Source organism: Agelaius phoeniceus, chromosome 7 (genome assembly GCF_051311805.1).
Source record: "Agelaius phoeniceus isolate bAgePho1 chromosome 7, bAgePho1.hap1, whole genome shotgun sequence".
Taxonomy (NCBI): domain Eukaryota; kingdom Metazoa; phylum Chordata; class Aves; order Passeriformes; family Icteridae; genus Agelaius; species Agelaius phoeniceus.
Genome location: NC_135271.1, coordinates 27824126 through 27837567, shown reverse-complemented (window position 1 = coordinate 27837567; position 13442 = coordinate 27824126). Strand labels below are relative to the sequence as shown.

Genomic DNA, 13442 nt, shown 5'->3' with positions numbered 1-13442 from the left:
TCTGTTTGCTCATTCAGATGTAAAATAAGTGCAAATAAGATTGTGTTTTGCACAGTCTGTCTGCTATTACCAAGAATACAATAATTATCTAAATACGTTATGCTACATTTCTGTCAGGACACTGCCATTACCCTGCCATTAGCAGGGCTTCAGCTGAAGGAAAACATCCAACAGCCTGAATAACTACATCCTACCTATAATCTATACCCAGAAATGCTCCTGCTTCCTTTGCCTCCTCCTTACCCTCATGCAATTTTTATTGCACTGCGAACTGCAATTCACCATGATGAAGCTTTTTTGCCTCACTGACAAATCCACAGGATGCCTGAACTGCAATTTCCTCTTCCAGCCAACACAATGTAGGAACTGGCATCTGCTTATAACTTTCTGAGGTCCTACTTCCACAGATCAATCCATATAATTAGAAAATGTAATTCTACTCAGAAGTATTCAATTCAAGATATGTGCCAATATCAGTCAAAATAAAAACAGATCAAAATCGATTTTTTTTTTCTCATTCCAGGCCCAGGGCTTCAAACTGCAACCTGGAATTCTCCCTCTGGATATTCCAGGATGCACACAAAGAGAACTTTTTTTCCTAGCATGGGGGAAGTTAATAGAATAAAAACTATAAACTATTTAGGAAAAAAAAAAAAAAAAAGAAAACACAAAAAATCCAGAGAAATCCAAATAACCTGAGGTAAAATAGTTATTCCTTTTCATGTTAAAACAATGAGCTTCATAACAAACAGAAAAAGAACTATCATATTATTATAAAAAAGAAAAAACATTTCAACAGCTTTTTACTGTCTCTTCGTATTCTAATGTGTAATGTGTCACAATGTTCATTCTCCTCTCTTATTCCAAAATCTCCATATTGAAATGCAATTTTTGCCAGTTATATGGAATTCACACTTCACGTATTACAGAAGGAAACAAACAACTTTTAATTCTCTCAGGAAACTGAGTCCCATGACAGCCAGCACTTTGAACAACTACTCAAAAAAGCATCCTATTAAAGATTCCTGTATGCTTTAGACAAAGATTTGTAGTTATTTGTTGCGTAAAACACAAAATTCAAGAATTACGCAGGCAGTCATTTTTATCTCTCAAACCACTCCGTGTAAGCTTTTTAACTTCAGCAGTTCTCTTGATTTTCCTTTTTTCAAGATGTGGAACACATACCTAAATGTTTTTTCCCCATCCTCCCCAAGTTACATTTCCAAATTATTACACATGCCTCTTTATTGTAATCAATAAAGGAAGTTCAAACCTACACACACTTCATTATCTTTGTACTTTCACACAGGAACAAAAGTCTGCATCAGCTTAGTGACTCCAGGGAACGTGTTTCTCTGCTGCTCTGAAAAGACCTATTTATTTAATATGAAAGCATCGCTTGGCTTTCTGCCACAGTAGTGGCACTGTCCACGGATCAAAATAGTTCTTTTATTCAGTATTTCCTGGAACCAAAGGAAGCATTCTGTTCAGAGTGGAGGGAGGTGAGTCAGACCAGTTAGAACAACTGCTGGTAATTCCAAACACCTAACCTTTGTTCCATGAACTCCTGAAGGGTACAATTGCCTCTCTTCTGTGAGAGCTTTGATAGGTTTCATCTAGAAGAAAACTCTCGCCAGAGCAGGTTATCAGACCATACCAGAAAAAAAGAAAATCTTCAGTTTAAAAAACAGGCTTAGCATCCTTCTCTATTTTTGATGTTGGAAGAGTCTCGGGATGAATTAAACAAATGTCTTTTTTTAATATTGGAAAGGGAAACCATTTCAAGAAAGCTGGCATCTACTTTTCAATAGGAGCTACTGAAGGTGTTTTGAAAAGGTACACTGCTTTGCACCTTTGCAATGTATTTAGACCTACAAAATATATGCAAAGTCTTCCATTTGTTGGAGGAAGACAAAATGACAGGCTCTTAAAATTTTCCATCAAGCTCTCAATTTAGCATGAGGAAAGAGTGACTTATTGCTCAATATTTTACCATTGTTTAGCTAAAAGAAACAGATTCAGTGTCTATTCATCAATAAAAAACCCATTTGGTTTCATTAAACACAGAAAAGCTACTGAAGAAAAACAAAAGCACTGAAGACAACAGATTTCACGAGAGGAAAGTGAAATACTTCAGGAAGATGCATTTTATCACTTCCAAATCAAAAGACATAACTTTTAGATGCTGAAATTTTACAGATATTAAACAAATAAAGAGGTTACTTTTGTTTGGTGAATTTCAGAAACAATGTAGAGTGCTATGTGCTGTGTACTTTTCCATCATACCGTAAAATACCATTTAGCAAACTATAGAACTTGTAATTCTTTTACTTAACATATTTCCTGGACACATTCAATACACTTTGAAGAACCTCACTGAACTTGTTTAGAATGACATAGGCTTCCAGGTTATTAAGTCAACATAGCAATGTCAGTCTCCAACAATGTATTCATTCTTTTGAAGATTTCCACAAGAAGGTGGCAACACTATAAACTCGCATAATATGTGTATTTAAAACCTAAATCTTTGCAAGGCATTCCAGTGAAATAGAAAACTCTTTCAATCCCCTTGACAAGCAGAAACTAATACTATTTGAGGAGAAAATTCTCTTACAAACACAAAACATGTATACATGAAGGAGAGAATGGGAAATAGTAAACAATTGTTTTGCAGCTGAAAAAAATTACAGAACAGGTAAAAGTTGCAAAACAATATTTCAGGCTGCACTCCAATGTGAAATCAAGTCACAATTTAGTAGGCTGTATCCTCCATCATTTCTAGACTTTATTACAACTTTATTACATTTCTAGACGCAAATTACAATGTTTTACTCCACACATCTAAAATTTTGGAAGTTCTTCCAACAACAAAAACTAAAGAAAAACAAACAATGCCCCGCAACAAAGAAAAATACCAAAAAAACCCAACCAAAAACAAAACCCAGCCAAAAATCAAAACAAGTCACACACAATAAATACTATGTGTAATTCACCAAAGTGCAAACTTTCTGATGAATGCAAAGTTTTGCCTGCATTCTGTGCTATCCATCTTCACTGCCATTGAATTACAAAATTAAATAAGAACCAATGTCCAGACACTGTTTAAAGCCATTGTAAAAGTCTATTAAGGACAGGGAAGAGGGACAGGTTGACTGGACAAGTGGAACAAAGATGCCAGAGAGAAGCTCTCCTGCAAGTAACAGGTGTTTTCTTTCTAAGCAACCCAGCAGAAGCAACCCAGCAGAAACCACTGTTCTAAAACATTAACAATCAAAACAAATTCAGGCTTAATGAGAATTAATATTAACATGTTTATTCATGCCTGTTAGACCTGAAACCTTTATTACTCTCAATATATGGAGCAAGGTCTTGAGATGGGTTACTCTGCGCATGAGCATCTGTGGAAGATTCAAAGAACATGTTCTTTCTTCACTCCTTTAGCATGTATCTCACAAGAGCATGTAGCTGGTCTGTTAAGCACAGGACTACAAGTAAGAAAAAAAGAATCTGGTTTCTATTCTCTGTTCTGCTATGAAATATACATATGGCTTTCAGCAAGTCATTTATACTCTTTTAGTCTCCATTCAGTTTCTCCATTTAATTCTCTTTTTACAAGAGTATTGTGATGTTTAATTCATTAATGTTTTTGAAGACTTGAGGGATTAGAAGGAGCTCCACAAATCTGCCTATAAATAACCAAGGAGCAGATGGGCAGCTAGGTTCAAAACTGTAGCAGCTTGCAAGTCCAGGCACAAACAATAGCACAAATAACAATAGACATTCTGAAGTTCCAAAGGAAAAAAAGCCTCAAATCATGTAGAATGAAAACACTTTTTCTTTTAGATCAACTTTTGAATTGCAGACCATCAAAATTAACATCTTCATTCTCTGAAGCCAGCACACAGGCTTTGTCAGATACTAACTTGAACCCACAAACCATTACCCTCTTTTTCCCTGAATCAGCTTAAAACTAGTTCATCTGTTCCACACAGAAATAAAATCCACATGTAAAAGACAGGGAGAAAGCTGAGTATCACAATTATCTATGTAGATTATTATTTCACCTTCCTTTAAAGCTACATTAAAGGATGTCATCTCTCCCACAGCAAAGTTGTACAAAGAGAGACTACAAACAAAGGTGTCTCCAGGGCTGATCCCCCAGGGTAATTTGAGAAGCATAAACCTGCCCCAAAAATAGAAAAAGGCTGTAAATATTTATTAGTTAATGCTGTTTTCAATTAAAAAGCACCTGGAACTCAGCTATTCAGCTGGACAGTTGCAAAATAACAATAAAACCTACAGAGGAACATCAGCTCACATATGCAAATGCAGTGTTTGGTTTTTATTCTTCAAGATATTATGAGCAGCACTAATAAATAAATTATTAATAATTTATTTATTAATAATTAATTAATAATTAAATAAATATTTAATATTAGAGCCCTCAGGAGAAAAGGTAACTTCAGATATTTAAGGAATATCAAATTTTTTGCTTTTTCAACCACTTTCTCATTTTTTACTTTTTTACTATTAGTAAAAACCATCCAGAAAAACCCACAGAAGTTTTATACTATGTCTGAAGTTATACACAAAAAACATATTCCTGATCTTCTTTAACCTGCTAATTCACACCAAAGAAGTCAGAAAATAAAAAAACACAGACTGATTTCACAAGTATGTAAGCTGCTTTAACTCTAAAGCAACATGCAACCACTCAATGGCCTTTCCACTACACATGTACTGTTAGTACCCTAATTTAGCAACTTGCCATGGCAGTTCAAAAACACACTGAGAATGTGCTCTGACTTGGGTTAAAGCTGAGGTAAACAGCATGCTAGACCATGATTCAAAAGCACATTGTCACAGCCACAACAAATTTAAGCTTGGAAAAATTCCAATTCCACTCCATTTTCACCTGAAGGTTCAAATCTTGTCTTTTAACTAAAGTTAGTAATAGAATTCAAAAGAACTGTCTGTTCACTACTTCCTCTATTTATCCCATCTTCCATATTCATTTCCCACCCTTTTTCAATCCCTCAAGGTTCTGTGAAAAGTGAAATAAAAAGACAAGCAACAAAAGGAAGTGATGAGCAATATAATGAATAGCAAACCAGCAAATGGAGAACAGGTGAGTAAGAGGTTATGCCATCTGAGAAGAAAAAGTCATTGTGTGTCTGAGTTCTAACTTTGATCACAGTCAGCTATTCATTTCACACAAAGGCAGAGCTTTTCTGCAGACTTCAAGCAAGTGCCAGAGGGGGAAAAAAAGGAAGAGTACCAAGCACAGAAACAATGTAACTCAGGATGCACAATAACACCTGCACGTACAGCTGTGAGACAATACCAACAGCTCAGTCTTTCCCTAGAACAGGGCCAGCCACAGAGTCCTGTGCAGCAATGAGCAGCTCTCAAAGAACAGCACTCCTGGGACTCACTGGCCATGCTCAGAGAGCAAACTCGCCCAACCCAAAGGAACACGTGCACACACACATTCATAATGATGCTGCACCATGAGACATCAAAGGGGTCAGCTTGCTCGAGTTTTCAACCCTTTCCAGCCTCAGTCCAAGCCACACAGATGGCCTATGCTAAGTTATAGCAGTTTTCAGGCCTTTTTAATCTAGGAGAGTAGAGAAAATAAGACACAGGTTTTGGATGCTTCTCTATATTTCCTTTTGTGCAACATTCCTGCCACATTTTGCCAATCTCTCACATACAGTGAGAGACACCATTTACCTTCCTGAAGAACCCTACAGCTTGCCCACCAGCATCAGAAGACCAATCTACCTCATACCCTCCTTCCCTTACAACAGGCAGCCAAACCAACAGAAGCTGCATCATCTGGTACAATCCCATCTCACTTAACACTATCAAGTAACCACAGAATACAGAAAATTACACAAGTTGAGAGGCTGCTTCTTCCACCACTTTCTACATAGCAATATGTCAATTGAAATGCTATATTCAAAGCATAGCCAAAACATTTTCTCTTCCTCATTACACTGTGCTAAAACTCATTGAAAGAAAATTCTAATTTTCAGGTCTTAAAATTTTCCTTAATCAGAAGTCACATGGGAATAGTACAGAACCACACAGATTGCAACTTCTACCACAGAAATACTTCATGAGGTTAGGGGGAAGAAAAATAACCTACAGATAGTAAAATAAAACTAGTCCTCCCCTAGCTCCTCCTTCTTAAAAAAAACCCAAACAAACACAAAACCCCCAACAAACAAAACCAAACCAACATACAAGTCACAAGTGCTTGGAAAAATAAATACCTTACCACCAGCTCTTTAAGGAACTGTCCAAAACCAGTTTGTGATGAAAGATCAGAAAGCTCCTATGCCTTCAGTAGTTCATAAAATGAACTAGGACAGTGGGTGGAATGAGACTGGACAATCCAGGCCATGGGCAGCCAAGTCAAAAGACAAAGTCAAAAGACAAACAGCTGTACTGATGAGTGCAACTGCTGGCAGTCTGGAACAAACGAAAAACACTTTCCTCTGGGGTGCAAGATTAGAACTTCTTGTTCTTTTTGCAACACTTATATAAGAAAACAATCTACCACTTCATAACAATACACATATTTGGCTTGGTTACAATTGCATGTGGCTGAGGGCCCCAGGATTCAATTCCCAACCCAGTATAGTGACACTCCACTGAGTGGAAGCAAAAAGAAATGCTCCCCTACACTGAAAGCCATCTTGTGCAGCAGACACAAAAGCAGTCTTTCTTTTGGAGTGGAGGAAACTGACCAAAACAAGATGACAATGAAGAAGGGGCTAATAAAAATTCTGTTTACAAACCCCTAAAGCTCTCGGTTTTGCTACCTGACCAAAAAGTTATCAGCTGAAGAGTATGATTTTGTGCAGACCTTTGAAACACCCTGAACAATTTCCTCTGCCTTAAAAAAAAAAAAAATTACTGTTATGTTCTCACTGCACAATACACAAAGTATCCATGGTAAGAGTAATGATAAAAATCCCCTCAATAAGAAATAAATAACTTGAAAATTTTGCTAATGTTAACCAAACATGAAAGTACAAGAGACTTAAATATTCCAGATCTGGTAAATAAATACCTTATTCACATATTTCAGAAATCCATGAATTCACTGCTCTACAAAGCAAAAATAATTATCTAAGACATCCTTAAATTAGTGGGTACAGGAGAAATAAATCTTAACTTTCGTGGATGTTTTCAGTTTTTGCACTCAGATTAAAAATTCTGCACTCAGATTAAAAATTCCGAACATTTCAACTGCAAATCACAAATTAAATCAGCCATAGCAATCACCTGCAGTAATCACAACACCTCTCCCTCTCTTCTACCCCCTCAAAATAAAACATGTAGCCTTCCACTAGCAACAAATAAATCAATAAACCAATACATCAATTGTCACATGCTTCAGAGAAAATAAAATCAAGCTCTCTAAGCTTCTGCCTGGAACATCCTGCATAGATGCAACACTTACACATTTTCCAGTAATACTTTTATAAGTGAGAATGCAAAATGAAAGAATTAGCAAACAGAACACCAGCGGAAAGAAAACAGACAACCTGCATTGAGGTCTCAAGTTCAGCCATAGATATCATATAGTGACCAAAACATCAAGCTAAAATCAAACCCATTTATCTTATTCTTGGAACACATTTTTGCTTTGGCCTTACTTGGTCTGGTCAACACTTATCCTTCATGACACCTCACTAAGAACACATCTCAAATACCACTCTGCCAACATCATAGGAAGTGATCTTGGCTCTGAATTCTCACATACTTACTACATCTATCTCCCTTGAATTATCGTTTCTGCAAAGCCCTAAGTCATACCTTCATCTCCTCTTAACTACTGTAATTTCCTTCTTAATGGGTTGATTATGTCCCAGCATTCCAAACTTCAGCTTGTCCAAAATGCAGCAGTTCATCTTCTCACCTGGAAACAGGAAAACAACACTCCAGATTGATTTTCACTTGCTTCCTTGTTGAGTTTAGCATCTGCTGTAAGGTTACCCTCACTTCAAAAATCTCTCACTCTTATTTAGTCTGAAGAGCAAAAAGCTTTGCCAACACATTTTTCTACTTGCTCAATCAAGGCTCCCAAGTCTCTCATTTATCTTCCAGCACAAGCTTATCAACACCATCAGAGCAGCAATTACCTTGATGCTACTAAAACTTCTTTCCTTACTCTCACCCACTACCAAGAAACCTCTTAAAAGTAGAATTCACTTGTCTCCAGTCTTATGCTTAAACACCCTCTAACACATCTGAGCCACTCCTCTCCTTGTGAGACAGTTCCACTACGTGAGAGACACAGGAACACAAGCTGCACTGTGAGCTGCATGGCCAAACAATGGAATTTAACTTTATTACCAGGTTTGTTTATGTTATAGTGCCTTTTAAAGACTTTTTACAAGTCACAAAATGAAAACAAAGTAAAGCAGGTAAGTTAAAGAAGGCATGAGTTAAAGCCTAAGTCAGTTTCTACAAAACCAGCTGCAAAGATGTTGTTCTAGGCAGTATATCCATCAGTATCAAGGCTTCATAAGAACCAAATATAATGCATGAAAATTATAAAGATTTATTTTTGGAAGAGACCTATCTTACTTACCATTGGTACTGGAATGCAAAACTGTCTGCTAGGGTTACAAGTTTGAGCTCCAGATCCCGGGTTCTGTAAATTTAAATAAAAAAGTATTTGACCATATTTTTTGATTTTGCTACTCAATCTAAAACTTTATTTCCTTGGAGATTGAAAACAAGAGTTTCTTACAGAGCTATATGATAGGGGAGTCAACATTTCTGTTGTATATTCACAAATACTAGTAAGCCAGACATTTCAGTTCAGTGGGACAGCAGGAACCCTGCACTTTCTACCAAAACATATGGTAGACATCAACATTGTTTATAGTTAGCAGGCAATGCTCCTGAGGCAGCACCGGAAGCAGTGGGAAAGTAACAAGAACCAGAATCCCTGTGGTATGCTTTCAATCAGAGGTAACCTACACGAAGTTTTAGGCTAAATTGAAAATACAACAGTGTTAGTAGATGTTTTGTGAAGAGGAAGAAGGTATTTCTACAAAGGTACTCACTGCTATAAAATTTTAAAAGGCAAAGTATAACTTGAGTAAGAAAATATAAATAGTCTCTCTTTGTATTAGAAGATGTGGAATCAACATACAAGCATCAGATGTTAAACCTCAGCACATGTTGTAAGACTTGCACGAAACCTTGTAACTTGATCAAATTCCACCCATGAAATGAAAACCAACAACAAAACCCCAGAAGTTCAAATTAGTGTATGCTGTGTAAAAGGCAAAGTCAAGATGACGAACACACTTCACTGGTAGATCAGCTATTACAGTTATCAAACTCACAGTAAATTTTAAATTGAAAACGCCATTCTATCAATGGAAGTTTTCTAGTCAGCCTCAAAAAGATGGGAAAGAAGGCAAGAGGACACACCTATACACTGGGAACAAAAATGCAAACAGCAAGTCCTTGAGACAGCTTAAGTACATTCACACTGGAAATCCTGCAACATCATTTCCAGGGTAGGCTCTGCCCACTTTATCCGAAGCTGCCTATTGAAGGTCTTCTGTATTTCCCCACCAATCATCACTGGGGAATAAAGATGTCCCTCTTTATAATCTATTCCTAAAGTTTCATGACAATTAGGTAGCTCTGCATTAAAGTTCTTACAGAAATTCCTCTGGTTTCCCTTCCTACTACCACTCTCAAGCAACAGCCAACTGAAACTGAGCTGAAATTCACCTGACTCCTTTATTTTGTTGACAGAAAATGACAGAACTATGTGAATTTCCCTTGTTTACATAAGCTTAACTGAGAAATTTGAATCCATAGCCAATTTAAAATTACAGCCTACAAATTCAAAAATACATATATTTCCTTATTAAGTTGCACTTCTAGGAAAACTGATGTTACTGATCAATTAACCTTCAAACAAAGTATCTATTAGTAAACTACCCCAGCTGAGTATGATTTTACAGCACTCCTTAAACAGCAATCAATGACATAAAGAATTGTGCAAAATCCGAAAATCCACCCCTAATACCACACTGTAATTACTCTTAGTTTTGGTGAAAGATTTTCACAGAATCACGGGATTATTAAGACTGGAAGGGACCTCTGGAGATCATCTATTTGAATGGTTCTAATGGAACCCCATTTGGACACATTCCTGTGTAACTGCTGGTGCTGGCCCAGGCTAGGCAGGGGGTTTGATGTCTCCAGAGAGGAAGACTCCACAATCTCCCTGAGGAGCCTGTTCCAGTGCTCTGCCTCGCTGCTTTTCTCCTGAAAGAGCAAGGCATGACCAGCACCTCAGCAAGCCGTAGGCCTCTCTGAGCAAGCTTCAGCTCTATTCTGTAGTCCACCTTCTCCCTTTTCTCTCTTCAGTTTCTGCTTGGTACAGACAATGGCATTAGGACTATAAATGCTTGTATTCAGATAAAGGGGAACCCTTATTAGCACAGTAATTAATAACTACCAGTAATCCTATAAAGTAGTAACAGTATTCATTATTTACTAAACACTGAATCTTAGCAGGCGATGTCACGGAAGGAAGAAAAGGGGGAAAAACCCAGTACTTCCTCACCACTGTGAATTTTAATGCACGAACAAAATCAAGATCCAATTGTGAGGACACTGCAGACACTGCAATACTAAAAATGGAGAGGACCAATATTTCCTTTGGGATGCAGAAAAAAGAGAGAGCAACAGACAAAAGCATCTATTAATACATACCCACATAAACCTCATCAATTGTGCTCATTATAAAACTTACAAAAAGTCAAAAAAATAAAGAACCACTGTCCCCTAATTGTTTCCACTCTTGCTTCCATACACTCGTTTAAATTCTTTAATAAAAACAGTGCTTTAGTGCAGCTCCTTCGTAAAATTGCCTGGCTAAAAAGCTCGGTTAGGGGGTTGAAAAGGACACTGCAATTATGGGGGAGAGGACAAAACTGCTGGACAATAGACGTGTGAAAAATCAAAGAAAGGGTAACCACAGCTATGAGCAACCACGTCTTCAGCAGTGAATCAGCTTCCCGACCAGGCAGCGCTTCCAGAAACCCAGGAGCGTCCGACGCCGCGGCAGTGACACGGCCGTGACTCGTCCCCAGCCCGCCGGACGGACCGGCGGCCCCGCACCGCCAAAATCCCCGCCGGGAGCCAACTCCCGCCCCCGGCTGCCTCCCCTCGCCCGAACTCCTCTCCTTCCCTGCCGGGCCTGCCGCGACACCCGCGGCGGCGCCCGCACAAAGGCAAACATTCCGCCGCCGGCGGCCACTCGGGAGCCCCCCTGGGAAGCCCCCCCGCCGCCACGTCCGTCGCGGCGGCTCGAACAATGCCCGAACCTGTTGCACGGGTTCCCCCGGGCCGCACCGACCCGCCGTGCCTCTGCAGGCGAGCGGCCCGCGGCACGCACGGCGGGGCAGCAAGCGGAAGCGGGGCGAGCTCGCGGCCGGAGCCGCTCGGCAGCACGGCCCCGCCGCCGCCCGGGAGAGCCCGAGCCGCGGCCGCCCGGCAGAGCGGAGCAGAGCGGAGCGCCCCGCGGCGCCTGCACCGCCGCCGCCGCCGCCCGGGAACAAAGCGCGGCCAGGCCGCAGGGCCCGCGCCGCCCTCCGCGGGGCTGGGGCCGGGGCAGAGCCGCTCCGGAGCGCGGGTACTCACCCGATGCGGCGCTGCGGGTGCCCGGGCTGGGAGGACGCGGGGCGGAGCCTGGACCCGCCCGCTCCGGCCGGGCTGCCGTGGCTAACCTCGGCCGCCTCGCACTGCCTCGCTAGCCCGGCGGCAGCCCCTGGGGACGGGGGCGGCTCCGAGCCCTCCTCCGTCGGCAAGGAGACGGCGAGCGCCGGGCGCTGGCGGGCCCGCCCCCGCTCCGCTGCCCTCGCTCAGCGCCGCCCCCGCCCGCGGGCGCGGAGCCGCCGCGCCGCCCGCCCCGCGCGGAGCCGCCGCGGCCGCTCGGCCCGAGCCGCCCCGCCCCGCCCCGCCCGGCGGCACACAATGCGGCCCGGCCGAGCGCTGCGCCCGCAGGCCGCGGCCCCGCCCGGCCCGGGCCCCCACAGCTACGGACGGCCGTGATAAATAGCCAGCGTGGGACAGGCGGCAGTCCGTCCGAGTGCGGAGTTTGCAGCACTGGCAGCCGCGCTACGATAACAGCACTGTCGCTCTGCTCTGTGGAGAGACGCGCTGTGCGTGCTGAATGCGAGCCCAGCGGCCCGCAGGTGAACGCTGCCAGTGCCTCAGGCAGGTGTCGGCTGCCCCAGGGCCGTTCAACACCAACACTTCAGCACCAACAGTATCGCAGAATATCCTGAATGTATCATAGAATACCCTGACTTGGAAGGGACCCACGAGGATCTTTTAGTCCAATTCAGCACTGACGTGTATTTTGTTTCCCCTCCGATGGCAGATAATAACCCATTGTCTGTCTTAGCTCCTGGACAAACACCCTAAATTTCTGTCATGCCAAGATTAAAATAATAGAAGTAAAAATGCAGAAAGAAATTCTGTGAAGAAAGCTGGCTGGGACACTTGCCTTGCATTCAGCCTAACCACTCTAGGACAGATTGGAGTCTTGAATCTCCTAGCTGAATACATCATTAGGTAACCTAATGGCTTTTTAAAAAATTGGCTTCTGCAAACTCTATCTTAACCATAATTTCGCTCCTGGTTTTTCCAGACCAGTTGAATGTAATTTACTGAATCTCTTTCTAAGTATGAAAAGCAACGAAGCAACTGCTTCGTTTCTTCCCTCAAAACAAGAGTTTGCATAACCTCCTCTGCTCACCGCCTTTCCTGATTGCTGTCCAGTCAACATCTGCTGAAGCCATCACTCTCACCGTCACCACTGGGGCTCGCCTGTGGTACTGAGCTCATCCCTGGCTGCTGCTAACTCACAAAGCTGTCCCTCTCTCAGCAACACCACCCACTGGATGTGCATGAGCTAAAATTACTGTCATTCAGATTTTCAGATGAGGCCTCTCAGCCAAGGCCTGCCAGCCTTGAGAACATACCTTCTCTGCTGGACCTTTCTTTCCTGGAAGAATATTTAAGACAGCAGAAGCAAAGAAAGAGGAAGGGCAAAATTACTTCCTTCACAACCTGTAGAGATAAACAGAGATGAATTATCTTCATCAGCTTCCCAACAAAAGTAATTGCTGTATAGAACCAAATAAATTATGTTTTACTTTACTAAAAGAGGAAAACTTTAGAAATATTTTAAGTGTGTTCACTAATGATTTAAGAATGTGCCAGATAGAACTTTTAGATCACTCTTCCCTATTTATGCTTATTGCATACTTGTGAGCAAAAGTTAAGATAATAGAAGCTTTCACTATTCATCAATATTTACTTGAGATCCCTCAGGCTATATCTTTGTAAGCTCTGACTGAAGGAAGAATAGTAATTCAGAA

The 13442-nt window shown here is 41.3% G+C and overlaps 1 protein-coding gene across 4 annotated transcripts in view; it reads right to left on the bottom strand.

The window, feature by feature from the left end:
• The window catches only part of SESTD1 (SEC14 and spectrin domain containing 1), a 51029-nt gene extending 39033 nt beyond the window's left edge, over window positions 1–11996 (bottom strand). Inside the window, exons 1-3 of one of the 4 annotated variants that reach the window (XM_054636221.2) lie at window positions 11698–11996; window positions 8612–8674; window positions 7834–7936 (exon numbers count right to left, since the gene is read on the bottom strand). The gene's annotated coding sequence lies outside the window, so the exon portion shown is untranslated. Of the gene's footprint in view, window positions 1–7833; window positions 7937–8611; window positions 8675–11381; window positions 11405–11697 lie in introns of those variants that run through there. The other 3 variants (XM_077181363.1, XM_054636222.2, XM_054636223.2) reach the window with 3 other exon arrangements.
• Window positions 11997–13442: the final 1446 nt, after the last annotated feature.